General features: G+C 39.5%; 1 pseudogene; it reads right to left on the bottom strand.

Annotated features, from left to right (window-relative positions):
- Positions 1–513: 513 nt before the first annotated feature.
- The window catches only part of LOC125121900 (ankyrin repeat domain-containing protein 26-like), a 176,209-nt pseudogene continuing 169,781 nt past the window's right edge, over positions 514–6,941 (bottom strand).

Below are 6,941 nucleotides of genomic sequence, written 5' to 3'. Positions count from 1 at the left end.
ATTACAAGTGGAAGGAGACACAGGGCCACCCTGAAGAATCCCACATTATAATCTGGGAAAATAGACCAACAGGAATTTCCATATAGAGTCATAAGTCCTATGAGGGGTGCAAAAAGGGGCACAGTTGGAACACTCAGAAGGGACATCCAGCTTAGGTGTTAATATTGACAGCTTTTTGGTGGAGGTGATATGGAAGTAGATACCTGAAGGATAAGGAAAAATGGGTAGAGCTGTTTGGAATTGTAAGCTGTCTATTTGACTGGATGCCAGCCAGAGGAAAGGGGCAGAGGCGGGGAGGAGGGAGATAAGGCTGAATACTTCCCCAGGAACCAATCTGACTTGGGTGTTTTTATTCCATGCTAAGGGATTTAGAATTTTTCCTGAGGGCAAAAACTAAACCAATGACAAAGTCAATGACAGGAAACGTAAATGTCACCCACCAAGAGACAGCTGCATGAACTCTGATTGCCTGAGCCTCTCTCTCTCTCTCTCTTTTTTTTTTTGCCTTAATCACTACCAGAAACTTGAGAAGTTGGTGAACCCCATGCTTTCTGAGGACAGTGTCAGAGTGCAGGCGACAGGTCGATGGGGATGGCAGAAGTAGAAGAAGGATATAGCCAGGAAGGAAAAGAAATATCTAGACTTTTTGGAAGCTATGGAACATGGTGAATAAAGGAGTAATAAGAATATTTTTCATGATGAATATTTACGTTCACATTTTTCATGAGGTAATAAGAAAATATTTAATGCAGTATCTGTTCTGCAAACAACTGAGGTGCCATTTACTGTTTACAGTTGATTTCAGAAATCCTTATCTAAATTTAATTCATAAATGTTGAAAACATACCTTCTGCTAGTCCTCTGGTTAAATTTTCTTCCCACTCCTGGTAAATGTGAAATAAGTCAAATAGTATTTAAAATGTTTAGGTTAAGAGACATTATCATATAAATGACATATAGCTTATGAAATGTGGCCTATAAATAATGCTTTTAGAGCAGTTGATCTAACTTAGAGATTGCTCAAATAGAAAATTAGTCACATGAATAAATTAAAATAAATTCCCACTTATTTGGATTGTAGATAGTAGAGAACATACATATGTAATGCTGTTAAGATTAATCTGATAAAAAGTACAATATATATTGGTCAACCTGAATATACATAATTTCAGAGGATGCTGTTTGATCTTTCTGGTATCAGGGCGTTTCAACAAATGCTTTACTTTGCAATTCTTAGGAAAACTGGCCTTTATAAAAGTTTAACCAAAGGAGTTTTCCTTAAAATGAGCTCTCCGTCCCTCTGCTTTTATGGAACTAAGATTTTAAGGCATGCCCTATGTCAATTAAGAACTTGTCAACACCGAATCTTAAATCCATAAAATGAAGAAAGTGGTTCTGTTGTAATGGCATGTGAAAACTCTACTGGCAAAAAAATAAATAAACATGAAAATAAAAATCTGCTTGAAGAAAGGAAGAAGAGGAGCTAAAACCAGTTTTCAAACTGGGTTTTGGACTCATGGCTTTCTAGAATTAGAAACAAGGAAAACAATACAGGATTCTTTGATTCTTTACCTGTAACTTTGTTTCATTCTAGAAATTAGGGCCGGTTTTCGGCAACATCAAATGATAGCTCTCTACTTCATTTTGTAATGTGTGGGAATATTTCAAACTATATTACAAGTGTCTCTACCTAGAGTGTCCTTTTTAAGGTTTTTCTCATGAAAGGCACTCTCACTAAACAGTGTCTAAAATAGTATCCTGAACCTAACACTGTGCTGATAGTGACAACATGATAGACAACACCCTTGGTTTAGCTAACATAGGTTCCAATATTTTCAGAATGTTTTCCACAACATTTTTCTTACAACAGCATTACAGAGAGGCCGAATAAAATGAATAATGTGACAACTTTCCTAGATAGATCTTGTGAAAGCCATAGCTTCTAACAGATAAAGGGAGAACACTTTATTGAAATAACTTTATATTACATTAATAAACACTATGCAAAAATGTAGATCACATTTATACAGGAGTTGAATTAGGGACAGACCAATGTAAGACCATGATCTTTTCCACCCAGAGCTCTCTTCCTAAATATGTACTTTTGAGACCTTGAGGTTGATATCTAGGGGAGGATGGTGTTCAGGTGAAGGAAGATGTTTGAAATCCAATGTTAACAAAGAGAACACACCCACAATGTTCTTTAAATGTTCCCACTTAACAAAAACAAAGAAAGCTGAGAACATTAGATAGGAAGAGACTGTATCTGCAAGTTATAATTCTAAAGATTTTTAACTAGAAGGATTCCCTCCTAACCTATAGTTTCCAAACAGTGTCCCACTGAAAAGGCATGGGGGCACTGCAGCATTGAGGGACAAAGAAGTCTCAGCTTCAGAGGCTCCTTCCCTCCTTTGGCTAGACAGCTCCATGCTTGTCTTTGTTCTGTATAATACAGTTTCATGCAAAAAAGTATATTCTTTTTTAAAAAGGCAGATTTTTTTTTTGAAAAAACAAAGTTGAAAAGTCATCGATTTACTCAGCCTGTAACTTGACAAAAGGTAACAAAGGCCCAGCGAGAATGCAGCTTGCCTGGGCTCACAAAGCCAAAGGCCTTCTTGCTCTGTCTAGAGTTGTATGCCAGCGACTTCATCAGATTAGGGCAAAACACACAGATTTTAAACAATAATTTAGAGAAAATAAGTATGGAAAGACTGTCATGTAGCTCAATAATATTTGAGGCACGAGACATGAAATGGTACCTTTCTGACTAAATTCTATGTTTTGAAGGCACGAACAAGAATAAGTTATTAACCATAACCCCTGTTATATGCAGTGAACATGCTCAATTTATGAAGCACCGAGCTTTTGAAGCACAGGATAGAGGACTAGAAGGAGAAAAGCTTTAGCTGAATAAAGCTCACCAAAACTGAGATTCTTCCTTAAAAGAATACTTGTTTCCTCCAAGTCAAATTTGTCTTCCCAGAGTGAGTCAGCAAAGGAATATCCACCTTGGGGCTTATTTATGGCAAGATTGAGAGCACAAAACAGATGTCTCTTGGCCACCTAGCATCCTTCTCTCCAATCGCTCATCACTACCTGCTATGTATACAAGATAGAAGCTTAAGCCCAACTGTAATTGAAGTCAGTCAGAAATTACAGGTGGACTTCTTTTCCTTGGCCTCCGGTTTCCACATGAGGACTCACACCCCCTCAACCCTCTTTGGGAGAGGAGAGGAGATTTACCCAAAGTCTGAAGCTGCAAGAAGGAACTAAGGAATCCTTGTGTGGATCCGAATCTCTTTGAAAACATGTGTCTGCCCAGAGCACTGTGAACTTGGGTCTCACATCTGCAGTAAGCAGCCTGCCCCCAGGACAGGTGTCAAGGTTTGCTTCCTCTGCTTAGGCCTCCAAGGGGAAGGGCCCAAGTGGGGATGAAGTATTCGGATGGCCACTGTGGCTGCAGCATCGAAACTGCATCCTCCAATTCATCTGTACATGTAGGCGATGAAGCTACTTAGCTGATCTCCACCTGCCTGACTCCTTCCCACATTCTGTCCTCACAAAACAAGACAAGTGTCATTTGCCACCTACCCCACTACAGCTCCCACAAGGACGATGACCAGACAACACTCATAGAAATGTCTTCTTCTTCCCTGACTTTATAATTACTGTACAGTGTTCCAAACAACCCATACTCTCCCAACCCCCTTTGTTTTTTAGCTGCACCTGGGACATAAGGAAGTTCCTGGGTTAGGGGTCAAATTTGAGCCGCATGCTGCAACCTATCCTAGAGCTTATGGGATCCATAGAAATCCCAATCCCTATTTAATTTTATTTTATTTTATTTTGCTCTTCAGGGCTGCACCTGTAGCAAGCATATGGAGGTCCCCAGGCTAGGGACTGAATTAGAACTACAGCTGCCAGCCTACACCACAGCCACCAAAATGCATGAATCTGAGCTGCATCTGCAACCTACACTTTGGCTAATGGCAATGGCAGATCCTTAACCCACTGAGCAAGGACCAGAGATCAAACCTAAAACCTCATGGTTCCTAGTCGGGTTTGTTGCTGCTGCTCCACAAGGGGAACTCCACCACCCCTATTTTAAAGCAGGGAGAAGTTGAAAGGACTATTTTAGAGAGATATATATTGGATCCAGTCACAATACAAAGGGCAGAAAGTACAAATAGGGTGCTCATTCATTCAACCATATTGTATTACCATTAAGTGGTACTTGAGATGACAGGCTGGAAAATAATGTTGTCCTCTTTTAGAGACCAATTTGATAAATACATACACACCACACACCCACACACACACTCATTCCCAGAGTTCATATACTTTCAGTAATTACTGATACTTTTAAGTTAAACTTTGATATCATTCTATTTTGAATGTTATAAAAGTAAATGCACCTAGGAAAATGTAGTAAAAATCAAGCCATTTCAGCCACTTCAATTCATTACCCAAGTGTAAATAGGGTACTGTGTGAAGGAAATTACACGTGTCAGTGTGTTAACATAAATACGTGTATTTTGCTGCACAGAAATGTACTGGGGAAGACTTTGTTGATCAAGGCACTGAAAAATGAAGTACAGAGGGGAAAAAAAACAAGTGAACAATAACTGGAAGAATTTGCAGTAATTACCCTTATCTTTCAAAGATAAAATGCCTCCTCCCTGGTCTATGTGGACAAAGTGAATTGGGGACATGAGAGAGTGTGTGAGTCACAGAAATGAAACAATAACCTGGTTTACTGAACTCTGCTTCTGCCGTCTGAGAAACTAGTTTCATGCTGTTATCATTTGACCAGACTTAAAATTCAGAGTGGAAGGCACTGCCTGGGTGATTTAAACAGGAGGCTTATTTTGTTTATAAAGGAAATGGGACTCAATCTTCTGTTGAGACACAGTTTTGTGTCATGTTATAAGTTCATCTTTAGGTTAGAAAGAGAAAGATAAATACCATACGATAGCACTGGAATCTATCTGGAATCTAATATATGGGAGAAATGAATCTATTTATGGAAAAGAAAGAAACTCTTGGACATGGAGAACACACCTGTGGTTGCCAAGGAGGAGGGAATGGGAGTGGGATGGATGGGGAGTTTGGGGTTAGTTGATGCCAACTATTGCACCTGGAGTGGATAAGCAATGAGGTCCTGCTGTACTTAATTTTTCAGCTCCTTGATCAAAACCTACCCCTTTCTATCATTCTAGACAGTATATTAACACCTCTGAGGATTAGTCTTTTCCTACTAGAAATAATTACATCCCCAGCAATTCTAGAAGGCACATACTTTCTGTAACTCTTACTAAGAATTCTGTCAACAACACCTTTATAAGAACCCTTTCAAGGCATCCTGCCCATAATGGTTATGAGGACAAGTTTTGCTTTGTTTACAATACCGAGGAACAAAAACCAAGCAGGAGGCCTAACTTTCCGAGACTTGAGGCAATACTAAAAAGCCATGCTAATCAAGACAGTGTGGTACTGGTACCAAAACAGACATACAGACCAAGGGAGCAGAATAGAGAACCTGGAAATAAACCCAGACTCCTACGGTCAATTAATCTTCAACAAAGGAGGCAAGAATATAAAATGGGAAAAAGACAGTCTTTTCAGCAAGGGGTGCTTGGGGAAACTGGACTGCTGCATGTAAATCAATGAAACTGGAACACACCCTAACACCATGCACCAAAATAAACTCAAAATGGCTTAAAGGACTTAAACGTAAGACAAGACACCATCGAACTCCTGGAAGAGAACATAGGCAAAACATTCTCTGACATCAACCTTACAAATGTTTTCTCAGGTCGGTCTCCCAAAGCAACAGAAATAAAGGCAAAGATAAACCAATGGGACCTAATCAAACTGACAAGCTTTCACCAGCCAAAGAAAGCATAAAAAAAAAATAAAACTTACAGAATGGGAGAAAATAGTTTCAAATGATGCAACTGGCAAGGGCTTAATCTCTAAAATATACAAACAACTTATATAACTCAACAGCAAAGGAGCCAACAACTCAATGGAAAAATGGGCAAAAGATCTGAATAGACATTTTTCCAAAGAAGATACACAGGTGGCCAACAAGCCCATGAAAAAATGCTCCACATCACAGTTTATTAGAGAAATGCAAATCAAAACTGCTACTGAGGTACCACCTCGCACCAGTCAGAATGGCCATCATTAATAAGTCCAAAAATAGCAAATGCTGGAGGGGGTGTGGAGAAAAGGGAACCCTCCTGCACTGTTGGTGGAAATGTCAGTTGTTGCCAACATTATGAAAAACAGTATGGAGCTACCTTAGAAAACTAGACATAGAACTACCATATGACCCAGCAATCCCACTCTTGGGCAAAACTTTCCTTGAAAAAGATATATGCACCCATGTGTTCACTGCAGCACTATTCATAATAGCCAAGACATGGAAATAACCTAACTCTCCATTGATATATGAGTGGATTAAGAAGCTGTGGTATATATACACAATGGAAAACTACTCAGCCATGAGAAAGAACAAAATAATGCCATTTGCAGCACCACGGATGGAACTAGAGACTGTCATACTAAATGAAGTAAGTCAGAAAGAGATAGACAGATACCACATGACATCACTTATATCTGGAATCTCATACTTGGCACAAATGAACCTTTCCACAGAAGAGAAAATCATGGACATGGAGAACGGCTTATGGATTGCCGAGGGGGAGGGAGTGGGAACGTCTGGGAGTCTGGGGTTAATAGATGGAAACTCTTGCCTTTGGAATGGATCAGCAATGAGATCCCACTATATAGCACTGGGAACTATGCCTGGTCACCTATGATGGAGCGTGATCATGGGAGTAAAAAGAATGTATACATATATGGGTGACTGGGTCACCTTGCTGTACAGTAGAAAATGGACAGAACACTGTAAAGCAGCTAGAATGGACAAAAAT

The sequence above is a fragment of the Phacochoerus africanus genome, chromosome 3 (genome assembly GCF_016906955.1).
Source record: "Phacochoerus africanus isolate WHEZ1 chromosome 3, ROS_Pafr_v1, whole genome shotgun sequence".
Classification (NCBI taxonomy): domain Eukaryota; kingdom Metazoa; phylum Chordata; class Mammalia; order Artiodactyla; family Suidae; genus Phacochoerus; species Phacochoerus africanus.
This window is presented reverse-complemented; position numbering and strand designations above follow the sequence as displayed.